The following is a 15,605-nucleotide window of genomic DNA, read 5'->3' on the forward strand; positions in this document are numbered from 1 at the left end:
AGGAGGACGCTGGTCACTCTACCGACCATGTTAGATGACGACGCTCTGGCAGTCTTCAGGTCTATTCCTCCAGAAAAGAGAGCAACAAAGTGAGTATGCCGGGATGGCGGAAGTTTATGAGCCACCTTCAGACACACAGAGGAAGTTTATGCAGCATAAGCGAGGTAATTCAGAATCTCCCCTTGCCTACTTTGATGGCGTTGGCTATGGCCGCCTACCCCGATTTGCTTGTCCGGCGCACGATATTTTTCCCCTCTTGATCTGTCTTTGGGGTTTTGGCAGCTACCCCTGGACGACTCGTCAAAACCTAAAACTGCGGTTCGCACGCCTCAAGGTCTCTTTCAGTTCAACTGCCTTCCGATGGGCTTGAATTCGGCCCCGGCCACCTTTCAGCGGTTAATGGAGTTCGTTTTGACCGGCTTACAGTGGAACACTTGTCTCATTTACTTGGACGACGTTATTGTGTATAGTCGCACTTTCGACGAACATCTGTGGCGATTGCGCTCCGTTTTTGATAGAATGCGCTCCGCTAACTTGAAATTTAAGCTGGCCAAATGTCACTTACTGCAGAATTTGGTACGCTATTTGGGTGATATCATTAGTTCCGAGGGCATTGCCACGGACCCTGAAAATACTGCCTGTGTCCGCGATTGGCCGACCCCCACGAGTTTGGGGGATGTGCGCAGCTTCGTGGGATTTGTGTTATACTACCGTAGATTCGTGCCGCGCTTCGCTATGGTCGCTAGGCCATTGCACGCGTTGACTACTAAAAATAAGAGGTTTAAATGGGGTCCGGAGGAAGAGGCTGCGTTTTCTGCCCTCCATGAACAGCTGGCTAATTCGCCTACGCTCGTGTATCCTGATTTTTAGATACCAGTTCTCCTTGACGCTGATGCTAGCGATACGGGCATCAGCGCTGTCTTGTCTCAAATTAAGAATGGTGTGGAAAAAGTGGTCGCGTATGGCAGCCATGTCCTTTCGCCTGCAGAACGTCGTGATTGTGTTACCCGGAGGGAACTTTTGGCCATTGTTTATTTCGTCTGCAAATACAGGCCTTACCTCTATGGCAGGGAGTTTGTTGTCCACACCGATCATGCGGCTCTTCAATACTCCTTGAAAATCCAACAGCCGGCTGGCCAACTCTCTCGTTGGCTAGAAATTTTGCAGGAATTATCTTTCAGCATTGTTTACCTTAAAAGCTCTCGCCATTCCAATGCAGATGCTTTATCGTGACTGCCACAACCGCCTCGTTGCCCGTGTTTGTCTGGGACGAGTCGTTGTGGACCCATTGCCTTACAGACGAGTATGGCAATGTCTGCAGTCACCGCTTCTGAGCCTCTAGACACGGGTGCACCGGTTGACAGCATGTTGCAGCTTCCTCGCGCCGTAAGGATGCGCAAGCAGCTCCTTGACGACTCCTTAGGGCAGGGGTGGGGAACCTTTTTTCTGCCAAGGGCCATTTGGATATTTATAACATCATTCGCGAGCCATGCAAAATTATCAACTTTAAAATTTGCCTCATATTTCGTCAAACATTGAGTTAATTCACCCCTAATGTGATGGCTGGAACTGCTTCTCTTTGGTGAGGCGTATGATGTTAGCTGGTATTGATGATGTTGCTACTCGCAACTGCTTTTCCAGGTTTGCTCCTAGATTTATTGAATTTCGAGTCCCGCCTGCGGTTGCCTTGGCAGGGCCAGATGGAATGATTTTGCGGGCCTTATACGGCCCGCGGGCCAGACGTTCCCCACCCCTGCCTTAGGGAATCTGCGGCGTCGGGCAGGGCACGCGCAGGTGACTTCCGCTTCTGGCGAGGGTGGTCGGTTGATTCTTCACGATGGCCTTTTAATGTGGAGGCAGGAAACGTTGGATCGTTGGCAGGTTGTCATTCTTTTTAACCTCTGGGGCGGCTTGGTTCGTGCGCTGCATTGGAAAAAATTGTTACACTTTGGAGTTCAGAAGTCACTGTTGACATTGCAACAGGATTATTATTGGCTGATAGCCGATGTCTCCAAATGTATCCAATCTTGTACGGCATGTGCTCAGAGAAAACCGCCACAGCAGAAATGCCACCCGCCGCTGCAATCTATTTCGGTCTCGCGTATCAATGAGTTGGTGGCACTCGTTGTCTTAGGGCCCTTTCTAGTCACATCTAGAGGGAACAAATTCCTTTTGGTGGGTGTTGAATATTTTTCTTGCTGGCCGATGGCTTGACCGCTACCGGACCAGTCGGCGGCCTCCATTGCCGACGCGTTTTTGAACGGGTATGTTATGGATAAAGGTGCTCCCGAACAGCTGCTTACGGACCAGGGTCGGAACTTTTCCTCTAAATTGTTGCGCGAGGTCTGCGATGCTTTGTGCATTAAAAAAATCAGAACGTCGCCATACCACCCTCAGACAGACGGAATGGTCGAACGTTTGAACAGGATCCTGTCTGCCATTCTCTGTCAGATGGTGGATACCAGGCAGGCAGATTGGGATCTGCATGTGTCGAGCGTGCTCACTACGTATAGGATGGCCCCGCACGCTTCCACGGGATTTTCGCCATTTTTCCCTATGTATGGGCGGGAGAACGTACCCCCTATAGATTCCCAATTGGGTGCACCGATTGCTAACACTAAATCTAAACTGCCGGAAAACGTCTGCGGTTCCTTGCCGTGGATTTCTGAGGCACGGGAGGTTGCTAAAATCAACACCGCCAAGACATAAGCGCGCAATGAACGTTATGCGCACAGATCTGACCATCACCTGTTAAGGTCCGTCGGCGACAGGGTTTGGGTACATTGCCCTCAAGTGCCCATTGGCACCTCCCCTGAGCTGCATAGGCCCTGGCACGGACCTGTGGAGGTGGTCGAAGTCAAACGTCTTCATTGTGTGCGTATCCGGGCGGGCCGCCGTCGTTGGTTCGTCCACCGCACGTTGTTGAATCCATTTGTCCCTCCTTGGCTTGCTCCTTCATCCTCACAAATTGAACTGCCGAAGTCTGATGTGTCTGACGAACCTGGGGCAACACAGGTGCGTGATGATCGCTCGGAGGGATCTGTTTTACTGCCCACAGTATCCGAGCCTCTGACTACCGACGTGAGCTGCGACCCCGAGCGGGCCGACCCTGCTGCGAAGGAGCCCTCCGCTCCACCATCGCTCATCCTGCCGCCCGGCGTGCTGACCACAGAAGAGCAGGAGGCAGTTTCTGTCGCTGGTCCAGCATCGCGGACTCGCTCCAAGACGCTTCGATTTCGTTGAATTCGCCACATGCTGTTCTTATACCCTTGTTTTACTGTGTTCATTCGTTGTATTCTCTTGTTAATGGTTACAGCGACAGCAACACGCCCGCCGTGCCCTCGATTCCCGGCACTGGCTTCCGATACCGCAGCGGAATAAGCATCTGCGAGCCAGGTGGAATGTCAACCGAAACCTCGGACAGCGCCTGCACCTGGCGGTCAGGAGCGGACTGGCCCCACGGTGACGGCAAGAAGGAAATTTTCTGGCCCCCCGGTAATTCAATACAATTCTGATCCACCCTTATCTGAATGGGCATTTTCGCCAGGAAATCGGTCCCCAATAAGCATGGCACCGCGAGGGACCTGGAGATCAACACTGTCCCTGAAGCCGAAACACCCCCAACCGATATACTCGCGTCCACCTGACCCACAATGCCCATACTCCCTCCGTTCGCCGCTATGCACGAGTCGTAAACCGGTCGTACCCGCCCCGGCGGAATGGACAGGAGATGGAATATCACGTCGGAGATAATGGTCGCGGACGCACCCGAGTCCACCAAAATGCGCACGTCGACCCCTTGGATCGAGCCTGGCACAGTCGACGACCCAGTAGCGGCCGCAACCACCCTCCGTGCCAATTTCCGCCACTGCGTCAGCGAGCGACGCGGATCTCTCAGCGCCCCCCCGTTAGGAATGTCTCCCGGACCGCATACTGACGGTGATGCATGAGATGACAGGCCTTGCCGGGTGTCTGATGCGTACTGACTTGCCTGACATGGTTGATTTTCCTGCATCGCGTCCCTGGCAGGGACCTCCGGCTGGAGAGGCGGCCGAGAGCGACCCCAACACTCCCTCACGAAGTGTCCCCGACGGCCGCAGTGAAAGCACGACGAGTCGGCTCGTCGTCCGGCTCCCCCTCTGTCTTGCCGATCCCGCAGCGGTGGGCCCGAGTGCAACTCCACTCCCCCTCGAGTAGCCCACTGTGCCGATGCTACCGCCAGCTCCTCAGGCCCCATCTCGCCCCGTACGTAGATGGCTTTGGACGGATCCCACCCGGCGGCACCACCTTCGATGTTGGGGCTCCCCGTCCAGGCCGTCACCTGCTTCCACCGGCGTAGGTTGAATTGCGCGTCCCGGCACTTAGCCGCCATCCGGGAGGTCAGCTGCTCATGGCCGCACACCGGCATGGGGATGCCCAAATCCCTGGACAGCTCCAACATCTTGCCCAATATTAAAGGCTCCAGCAAGTCGGGCTCCGTGTCCGGATATGCGGCCATAGCCAGCTCTAACACAGCGCCCCGGAAAGCCACTGGCGATTCTTCTGGTGCCCGTTGCCGCTGCACGAATCTGCGATGTGCGTCGTCTGGGGGCTCGTAAGCTTCTGCCATTTCCTCGAACACTCCTTTCAGCGTCGTCTTCCTCGCAGCCTTGATGGAGCGGAAGAATATCACAGACTCGTCGTCCAGGAGCGTCGGCAGGACCTCCAAGGCTTCCGCATCCGTCCACTTGGCGGATCGGACCGCCGCCTCAAAACGGCAGGCAAATGCACTCCAATCCCCGCCAACTGAGAACTCCTTAACCATTGTCAGACGATGGCTGTGGGTCCCCGAGTCGCCGTCTCCCGCTGCAGGTGTTCCACGCGGTGGCGACAAGATGGCGTCTCCATGCGGTGGGGGCAAGATGGCGGCTTCCCGTGGTGGAGGCGACAAGATGGCGGCTTCCCGCCGTTCGTCCCCGACCACACCCAAGATGGCGGCGTCTTGCCGCGTGTCGGAGAGGGCGGGAAGCGTCGCACAGGCCCCAATGGCGGACGGCTCGGCCCCACTCAAAGGCTCCCCGCATTACACATATGTAACCAACCGTGCTAATTGGAGGTGCGGGAGAAGGATAACAAACTATAGGTCTCTGTGTGAGTCTATGGTTCTCTGTGAGAGCCTATGGTTCTCCGTGTACTGAGTCTATGGGTCTCCGTGTATAGAGTCTATGGGTCTCTGTGTACAGAGTCTATGTGTCTCCGTGTACTGAGTCTATGGGTCTCCGTGTATAGAGTCTATGGGTCTCTGTGTACAGAGTCTATGTGTCTCGTGTACATAGTCTATGGGTCTCCGTGTACTGAGTCTATGTGTCTCCGTGTACTGAGTCTATGTGTTTCCGTGTACTGAGTCTGTGTATCCGTGTACTGAGTCTATGGGTCTCCGTGTACAGAGTCTATGGTTCTCCGTGTACTGAGTCTATGGGTCTCTGTGTATAGAGTCTATGGGTCTCTGTGTACAGAGTCTATGTGTCTCCGTGTACTGAGTCTATGTGTCTCCGTGTACAGAGTCTATGGGCCTCCGTGTACAGAGTCTATGGGTCTCCGTGTATAGAGTCTATGGGTCTCTGTGTACAGAGTCTATGTGTCTCGTGTACTGAGTCTATGGGTCTCCGTGTACATAGTCTATGGGTCTCCGTGTACTGAGTCTATGTGTCTCCGTGTACTGAGTCTATGTGTTTCCATGTACTGAGTCTATGTGTCTCCGTGTACTGAGTCTATGGGTCTCTATGTACAGAGTCTGTGTCTCCGTGTACAGAGTCTATGTGTTTCCGTGTACAGAGTCTATGGGTCTCTGTGTACAGAGTCTATGTGTCTCGTGTACTGAGTCTATGGGTCTCCGTGTACATAGTCTATGGGTCTCCGTGTACTGAGTCTATGTGTCTCCGTGTACTGAGTCTATGTGTTTCCATGTACTGAGTCTATGTGTCTCCGTGTACTGAGTCTATGGGTCTCTATGTACAGAGTCTGTGTCTCCGTGTACAGAGTCTATGTGTTTCCGTGTACAGAGTCTATGGGTCTCTGTGTACAGAGTCTATGGCTCTTGGCTGCCCGCTGCCTCGCTCGTCTCGACCACGGGGAAACCATCGCCCCGCGCGAAGATGACAATTCAAGGGTGGTGCAGTAGAGGATTCCGATGAACAAGGGGGTCAGGTAGGTTACAACAACAAATACGATACAAAAACACGATACGAGTTGCAAGGTATAGCGAAGGTGAACAAATCTAAATGGCTCATTGGCCCCAATGAGCCATTTAGATCTTCTTTCAGAAGTGTCCTGGATATCGTAACAAAACATTGCTCAAGGAAGTGGGATTATCGCCATCATAGTGTGGAAATGTATAGCCGCTCACACTGCACCAGGTACTCATTTGAGGCTGAGTCGACATAAGAGAGACCCAGGACCGGTTCAAATCATCGTCACCGGTGTTGGCCGCGAGCGGGAATCGAACTCGTGCCGGCCGGGTTTGTAGCGCAGCGCGGCTGACCGCTCCGCGCCCGGCTCTCCGCGTGACACCAACACGGGCCGTTGCGCGTCGTCGCTTTAACATGTTCTCTGTCCATATTTTGTTTGTTGCGGTTGCACCCGACTTAAGAGCCGCATGGCTCACAGGGCTATACCGAATAATTAAAACTTGAATCTTGAAAACGTGCGCCACTCACTCGTGTGCGATTACTGCCCCCTGGTGGTGTGGAGCGGTTACTGAGCGAAACTCGCACGGTGGTCAACCACCGCGCTGCAGCTCACAAATTAACTCACTCACTCATGCACCCACTCACTCAAACACCCACTCACCCACTCACTCAAACACCCACCCACTCACTCAAGCACCCACTCACTCATTCATGTACCGACTCACTCAAACACCCACTCACTCAAACACCCACTCAAACACCCACTCAAACACCCACTCAAACACCCACTCACTCATTCATGCACCCACTCACTCAAACACCCACTCACCCACTCACGCATTCATCCATTCACCCACTCACCCACGCATCAATTCACCCACTCACCACACTGCAGGTCTCCCCCTTCCCCTATACAGACCACGCGAGTAGCGATAGAAGAGTGAAGGGGTGAGCGAGTGAGGGGCCGTCCATAAATGACGTCACGCACCTAGGGGGGGGGGTAAAAAATTTGTGACGATGTGTGACGAGGGGGGGGGTTTGAGAAATGTGACGTCACATCAAAATGCGCAACTGTAATGAAATATAGACGACACGTTCTACTTAATTAGATTGATGTAGGAGAAAACATTTATCAAAAAGTCTGAGTGTAGCGGCACATTACATACGCACTACAATGACAATAGTTTAAAGCGATATGAAGCATGATATTTTGGGGGGGGGGGCACAGCTTTGTGACGTCATATTTTAGGGGGGGGGGTCTGACTTTTTGTGACGTCGTGTGACGAAGGGGGGGGGGGGGGTCAAAAATCGTCCAAAATCGCGTGACGTAATTTATGGACGGTCCCTGAGTCCGTGAATATGTGGGTGTGTGAGTGAGTGGGTGAGTTGGTGGGTGAGTGGGTGGTTGAAGCACACAAAGCCTCGCCGCTGAAACCATCATCACGCGAACTCCTCTCGTCATCCTCACGACAACTTCTGGCTGGCCGTCGAACAAAGACGGTGATCACCGGATCATTGCGTGGCGCTTTCAGAAGCTATATACACTACACTATACACTACATTATACACTACACTATATACTACACTATACTACACTATACTACACTATACACTACACTATACAGTACACTATACACTGCACTATACACTGCACTATATACTACACTATATACTATACTACACTATACACTACACTATACTACACTATACACTACTATATACTACACTATACTACACTATACACTACACTATACTACACCATACTACACACTACACTATACTACACTACATACTACACTATATACTACACTACATACTACACTATACTACATACTACACACTACACTATATACTACACTATACTCGATACTGCACACTACACTATACTACACTATACTACACACTACACTATACACTACACTATACACTACAATATACACTACACTCTATACTACATACTACACTATACACTGCAATACACTATACACTAAACTCTATACTGCACACTACACTATATACTACACTACACACTACACTACACACTACACTTTCCATCGAATAAAGACGGTGGTCACTAGATCATCGCGCGGCGCTTTCAGACGCACTATTTCCACGGCCGTCTGGAACGCTCTTCCCCGCCGATGTTAGTGTAGTGGGTTCTCACACGACAGAGACGGTGAAGTAGAGGCAACAATATTTATTTTAACTCAACGCTTGATACGGGGCAACGTCTACAACACTAAGAAGGGGTAACGGCCCCTTCACTCGTACTACACTAGGAGACACCCCAAGGCTACCTGCCTATCCACCTACGCTCCCAGGTCCTCCGCTAAGGGCTCTAAGGGAGGCTACATGACCTGGCCCAGCCAAGGCGCACCGCTGGCTTGCTCTGCCCGGCCCTGAGAAGGACTGCGGGTCAGAGGAGTCCCAGGGTCAAGCTAGCCGGTCTTCAGTCTTCAACTGGGTCTTTGGACTTTGGCTCGCGAACACTGCCCCTAGGTCTCTGGCTCCCCGTCTCTAATACCAATTCCCCACCGAGTGGCGGGGTTCTGAGGGATCACAGCACACCCCGCAACCCACACCCGTTGGGAGGGGCGTGGGGGATCCAAAGCCCACACAGCCCCCTGCGGGTAAGCCAAGGGTGGTAGCTGTAACCGATGTGTGTTTGTCCCGTAACACCACGACATTAGGAAGCCCACTGGGAGCTGCGCTGCACTTTGAAATCGTCGTCTACATTTGTAATGCGAGCGCAAGCGGGGTTCGCTGCTGGTCTTTGGACCAATCATACGGCCCGGGGTATTGGGGGGCGGAGCCAGTATGGGGGCGTATGTGAAGGTCCCCGCTCACCTCGGGTCCAATCGGAAGCGAGGTGAGTGGGGGCGGAACCTAGGGGCGGTGCCAGCAGGGCGCGATGGGGAGGCGAGATCTGGAAGGTTCGGAAGGGCGTGGTTTGAGGGAGGAGACAGGGTCACGTGGTGAAGGGGATATAGGTGGGAGCCGGAAGGGCTCCAGGTCAGTTGTTGGAGTGAAGAAGGGGGACCACGTTGTGTGGCCGGAGGGAATCCGCGCCATCAGCCACGTGGCTGCAGGGGCTTTAGCACACCGTCGGCCAGCGGTGTGCGGAGCGGGGGGAGCGGGAAATACTGACAAAAGAGCGCGTGCAGGGTGCGTCGCGAGGAGCAGCTGGTCCGGTGTCGGGACCAGCGGGGTGCGGGTGTTAACCCGAATAAAGAGTGACGGAGACCAAGCAGTGCGTGGCGAAGTCTTTTATTACACTGGTGCAAGAAGTGGTTCGAGATGTCAAAGCATCTCAAAAAGAAGAATCAACCAACGCCTTCTTCGGATGACGACGGGGACCTTCCTCCAGCGGTAGCGGTCCCGGACATGGAAGGCGCGGAGGGGACGGCGGCAAGCGACACTGCGGGAGTGCAAGATGTCGTCGCGGGAGCCGGCCCGTCTACATCTTCAGGCGCCGAGGACGGCTGGTGGCACGTGGCGGAGCAGATTGATTCGCTATGGGCCGTTTTGCTGGACTTGGTCACCCTGGTCGCGACGGCGCCGGGACAACCACGCTTCGGGCCTCTGAGGGGAGAAGCTTCGGGTGGGCCCGAGCCATCCGCCATTGCGGCCTCTGCGAGGCTTCCCGCCTTCTCCGACACGCGGCAAGACGCCGCCATCTTGGGCGCAGTCATGACAGACTGGCGGGAAGCTGCCATTTTGTCACCGCCGCGTGGGACGACCGCTTCGGGTGACAGCAGCGGCGGGACCCGCAGCCACCGTCTGAAAACTTTAAAGGAATTTGCCGTTGGTGGGGATTGGAGCGCATTCGCTTGGCGTTTCGAATCATCTGTCCGCTCCGCCAAGTGGACGGATGAGGAGGCCTTGGAGGTCCTGCCAACGCTCCTCGATGACGCATCTTTAAAGTTTTTCCGCTCCATCCCGGCTGCTAGGAAGGCGACGCTAAAGGGGGCTTTCGACGACATGGCAGAAGCATACAAGCCACCGGACGACGCTCATCGTAGATTTGTCCAAAGACAACGGGCACCGGAGGAATCACCCGTGGCCTTCCGTGGCGCTGTGATTGCGCTGGCCATGGTCGCGTACCCCGAGACCGAGCCCGACTTGTTGGAGCCCTTGATACTGGGGAAGATGTTGGAGTTGTCCAAGGACCTGGGCATCCCACTGCCCGAGTAAGGCCATGAGCAGCTAACCTCCCGGTTGGCGGCCAAGTGCCTCGACGCGCAGTTTAACTTGCGCCGTTGGCCGCAGATGGCCGCCTGGATGGGCAATCCGGCCGTTGATAAAAAACCCGTTGGTTGGACACCATCTTCGTCCCAGACGATGCGGGGCCTGGAGATCTCACTGCGGCGGCGGGCCAGTGGATTCCACGGATGGGAATGGTGCCACGTGAGGGGCCCTCGTCGGCGGATCGCCGGGACGCTGTGGGGGCCGGGCGGTGGGCCGACAGGGCATGTTACCGCTGCGGCCGTCTCGGACACTTCGCGCGCGACTGCCGGGGTCGACCTCATCCACCTTTTCGCCCGGAGTCCCCGACCAAGGACGCGCCATCGACGTCGGATGGTGACCCGTGTCAGGCAAGTTGGTACGCACAGACACCCGGCAAGGCCTATCACCTCATTCATCGTTATCTGCGTGCGTTCCGGTGCCTGTCTTAACGAGGGGTCTCTAATTAATTCGCATCGGATGGTGACGCAGTGGCGGAAACTGGCTCGCAGGGTCGTTGCGGCCGCCACAGGGTCCTCTACCGTGCCGGGCTCTATACAAAGAGTCGACGTGCGGATTTTAGTTGATTCGGGCGTGTCCGCCACTATCGTCTCGGACGTCATTTTCCATCTCCCATCCATTCCGCTGTCGCGGGTACGTCCGGTTTTCGATGCCTGTGTTGCCGCTAACAGGGGGAGTATGGGCATCGTGGGTCAGGTGGAAGCACGCATTTTCGTTGGGGATGTGTCGGCTTCGGGGACGGTGTTGATCTCCAGGTCCCTCGCTGTACCTTGCGTATTGGGGACCGATTCCTGGTAAAGATGCCAATTAAGATAAGGGTCGATCAGGGTTGCATTGAGTTACCGGCGGGCCGTAAGATTTTCTTTCTGCCGTCGCCATGGGGCTGGTCTGCCCCGGACCTCCCGGTGCAGGCGCTGTCCGACGTCTCGGTCGACATTCCTCCGGGCTCATAAATGCTCATTCCGCTGCGCTATCGGAAACCCGTGCCTGGGGTTCAGGGGGCGGCGGGTGTGTTGCTGTCGCCGTCCAATGCTGTTACGGGCGGCTGGGCGCTAGTCGCAGCCCGGACGATTGTTTGTCCTGGTCCGCCTCCGTTTTAGCAAGTTTTAAACGGAGGCGCGGACAATGTTGTGGTGCCAGCCGGTACAGTCTTGGCCCATGCCACTACCGCTTTTACAGCCCACGCTGAAGGGGATTGCCAGGGTCTCGTGGCGGGGGTTTCAGCTTCTACGTCACTGGACTATTGATGGATCGCTGGGTTGTGTCAGGAAAACGCATCCCTGACTGTGTACCAGCGGTCCGCGCTTCGCACGCTGCTGTCCAAATATTCCGACGTCTTTAGCAAGGATGATTTTGATCTGGGACGCACCTCGCTGCTTTCCCATCACATTGATACCGGGGATGCTAGTCCCATACGTATGAATCCGCATCGGTTGAGCCTCTCGGAGAGGGATCACGTCCGCGGCGCAGTGGATGATATGCTGGCCGCTGACATTATCTCTCCATCCAACAGCCCATGGGGTGCTCCGGTTGTTCTGGTGAAAAAGAAGGATGGTAGCCTGCGATTTTGTGTGGATTTTCGGAAGCTAAATAAAGTGTCGGTTGCAGACGCGTACCCCTTGCCGCGTATTGACGATTCCCTCGATGCCTTGTCTGGGGCGAAATTTTTTTCGACCCTCGACCTCTCCTCGGGGTTCTGGCAGCTTCCCCTGGACGAGTCGTCGAGGGAAAAGACGGCTTTCCGTACGCCGCAGGGGCTTTTTCAATTTAATTGTCTCCCGATGGGATTGAACGCCGCCCCTGCTACGTTCCAGAGGTTAATGGAACTCGTGTTGACCGGCCTGCAGTGGGACACGTGCCTGATATATTTGGACGACGTCATTGTTTTCAGTCGCACGTTTGAGGAGCATCTTCAGAGATTGGATGCTGTTTTCGCTAGGGTGCGTTCCGCTAATTTGAAATTTAAGCCCAAGAAGTGTCACCTTTTGCAACACTCTGTGCGCTATTTGGGTCACATTGTCAGCCCTGATGGTGTGGCCACGGACCCGGACAAGACGGCGTGCGTTCGGGACTGGCCGACTCCGGCCATGGTGGGTGACGTACGTCGATTTGTCGGGTTCACTTCCTATTACCGCAGATTTGTGCCAAATTTAGCTACGATTGCTAGGCAGCTGCACCTCCTTACGGTGAAGAATCAGCGGTTCAAATGGGGGCTGGAGGAGGAGAAGGCTTTCGCGGTCTGCGCGATCGATTGTCTTCAGCGCCGATGCTGGATAACCCTGATTTCGCTTTGCCCTTAATTTTGGACACCGACGCTAGTGACACGGGTATTGGCGCCGTCCTATCGCAGTGTAAGGGGGGAATCGAACGTGTTGTGGCTTACGGGAGTCGCGTTCTCTCTCCGGCTGAGACACGCTATTGCGTCACCCAGCGGGAATTGTTGGCTATCGTGCATTTTGTCCGCCAATACCATCTGTATCTGTATGGCCGGAAATTCATTGTTCGCACGGACCATGCGGCTTTGCAATACTCCTTGAGAGTTGACCAGCCATCTCGCCAGCTGGCACGATGGCTGAAAACTTTGCAGGAGTTCTCGTTTGACATTCATTATCGTAGGGGTTCGCGTCACGCTAATGCGGACGCGCTCTCCAGACTGTCGCATGGATCCGCCTGCGCGTGTGCCTCGGGCACGAATAGGTGCACGCGGGTTCCACAGCCCCCGCGGCCGGTCATATCCGCTGTGGAGAAGCCCGCAAACTCCACGTGTCCGGAGCCGGTTGATGGGGTTTTGAATTTGCCGCGTTTTGTGTGGGTTCGGGAACAATTGCTCGATGACTCTCTTGCGGCCTTGCGGAGTCAGGCTGCAAAGTCGAAGGGGTGTCCGTAATCTGATGGCATGCCGGGAGCGGCTCTCCGGGACGGGTTGTTGATGTGGAGAGAGGACTTGCGGGGTCGCTGGCGCCTGGTCGTTCCGTTGTCGTTGCGATACGAGTTGATTCGGATTCTGCACGCTGAGAAGTTGTTACATCTCGGGGTGCAGAAAACCTTGTTGACGTTACAACGTGATTATTTTTTGCACGGCATGATGACTGACGTCGTTGGGCACATTCGGTCGTGCCCCCACTGTGCCCGGCGGAAGCCGCCCTAAACAACCGTATGTTCCCCCAGTGCAGTCGATTAAAGTGACGCGGGTGAACGAATTAGTGGCGTTGGACATTCTGGGGCCCTTTCCCCCATCCGCTCGGGGAAACAGATTTTTGTTGGTCGGAGTCGAATATTTTTCGCGATGGCCAATGGCTTGGCCTTTGCCCGACCAGTCTGCGTCGTCTATCATGGAAGCATTCCTGTTCAGGTACGTGATGGACAAGGGGGTGCCGGAACGACTGCTCACGGACCAGGGGCGAAATTTTTCTTCGAACCTACTGCGGGATGTGTGCGACGCATTGGGAACTAAGAAAGATCGGACCTCTCCATACCATCCACAAACTGATGGGATGGTTGAACAGTTGTCGGCCATGTTCTGCCATACGGTTAGCAAGAAGCAGGCCGATTGGGATTTGTATTTCCCGGGAGTGCTCTCCGCTTACCGGATGGCACCGCATGCGTCGACGGGGTATTCACCTTTCTTTTTAATGTACGGTCGCGAGAATGTACCGCCCTGTGGAGGTGCGAGTCCGTTCAGCGCGTGGCGGAAGCGCGAGACGCGGCCCGATTGGCTACGGCCAAGACCCAGGCCCAAAACGAACGGTGCGCCCGGCGCTCTCATCGTGTGTCCCCTTGGCGGGTGGGGGACATGGCCTGGCTCCACTGCCCACAGGTGCCGGTGGGGACCTCCCCTAAATTGCACAAACCCTGGCATGGTCCAGTGGTGCTGATTGAGGTTCCTAGTCCCCAGTCTGCACGCGTTCATGTTGGGTCGCGCCGTTGGTACGTCCACACGTCCCGTTTGAAGCCCTACGTTACCCCTCATGTCGATGCGTCATCTCCTGACGTTGCCTTGCCGGTGTCTGTCGCGTCCAACGTGCCACTGCCCTTGCTTGTTCAACCTGCAAGCGCGCCTGTCGTGCCTCTTGTCGACGGGCCGATGGTGATGCTACCGGACACGGGGATTTCTGCACCGGGTGGGCCTACCACTGCGACGGGAGCACCTGTTTCCGCTGCCTCTTCGACCCTGCCGAGGCTGCGGCTGCCAGGGGCCCCGATTTCGGGCCTGTCAGATGCGCGGGATTCTGCAAAGGACGGGCCTCCACCAGCGGCGGATGATTCAGTTTCCGTCGCTCCTCACACCCCGTCCGAACTGCGGTCTCCAAGGGCGCCAGTTCTCGTGAAGGACGGGCCGGCGGCCCACACTCGTTCCAGATCCCTTCCCTTTCGTTGATTCTATTCGTCGTTAGTGTTGTTTCCGTCATGTCTGTTGTGGCCTGTCGCTCGCATTATTTAATCCTGATTCAGCCGGGATGGCTGGTCCTTTACATCAGGGGGGGGGTCATGTAATGCGAGCGCAAGCGGGGTTCGCTGCTGGCCTTTGGGCCAATCATACGGCCCGGAGTATTGGGGGGCGGAGCCAGTATGGGGGCGTATGTGAAGGTCCCCGCTCACCTCGGGTCCGATCGGAAGCGAGGTGAGTGGGGGCGAAACCTAGGGGCGGAGCCAGCAGGGCGCGATGGGGAGGCCAGTTCTGGAAGGTTCGGAAGGGCGTGGTGTGAGGGAGGAGACAGGGTCACGTGGTGAAGGGGATATAGGTGGGAGCCCGGAAGGGCTCCGGGTCAGTTGTTGGAGTGAAGAAACGGGACCACGTTGGGTGGCCGGAGGGAATCCGCGCCCTCAGCCACGTGGCTGCAGGGGCTTCAGCACACCGTCAGCCAGCGGTGTGCGGAGCGGGGGGAGCGGGAAAGACTGACGGAAGAGCACGTGCGGGGCGCGTCGCGAGGAGCAGCTGGTCCGGTGTCGGGACCAACGGGGTGCGGGTGTCAACCCGAATAAAGAGTGACGGAGACCAAGCAGTGCGTGGCGAAGTCTTTTATTACACATTGACAAACTCGTTTCTTAAGAGCTGATGCTGCTGCTTGTTGTTGTGTTTAGTTTGTTGTCCTTCCCCCTGCACCTCCGGTTAGCGCGGTTGGCTAAGTACGGTGCAACGATCCCCCGTATAGACTTAACAGACTGTTATGGCAAGTGCTGGGTGACCAGCAC

Source organism: Lampetra planeri, chromosome 64 (genome assembly GCF_965212315.1).
Source record: "Lampetra planeri chromosome 64, kcLamPlan1.2.h2, whole genome shotgun sequence".
In the NCBI taxonomy this organism is placed as follows: domain Eukaryota; kingdom Metazoa; phylum Chordata; class Hyperoartia; order Petromyzontiformes; family Petromyzontidae; genus Lampetra; species Lampetra planeri.